We start from the raw sequence: 214 nt of genomic DNA on the forward strand, positions 1-214 counted from the left end.
CAACAAATTATACGGACAGGATGTAAATGTACTTTCTCTCCCTTAGCTCGTTTTATTGTAAGAATATGGTATATAACACATATAACAAGCTTTGTGCAGTGGCAGTATCATAGCCAATGAGGTTTATCCGAGGCGCGATTATTGCTAATAACACATATAACATACTGTTTACATAATCAGTAAACAGTATGCTATCAGTAGTTACGTTTTGGAG

At 35.0% G+C, this 214-nt stretch overlaps 1 pseudogene; it reads left to right on the forward strand.

Moving 5' to 3' along the window:
- The first annotated feature begins 87 nt into the window (after nucleotides 1-87).
- On the forward strand, nucleotides 88-202 carry LOC145719226 (U4 spliceosomal RNA; annotated as a pseudogene).
- The last annotated feature ends 12 nt before the right edge of the window (nucleotides 203-214 follow it).

This window comes from Leptonychotes weddellii, unplaced genomic scaffold, assembly GCF_054177405.1.
Source record: "Leptonychotes weddellii isolate Sample4059 unplaced genomic scaffold, ASM5417740v2 HiC_scaffold_350946, whole genome shotgun sequence".
Lineage (NCBI taxonomy): Eukaryota > Metazoa > Chordata > Mammalia > Carnivora > Phocidae > Leptonychotes > Leptonychotes weddellii.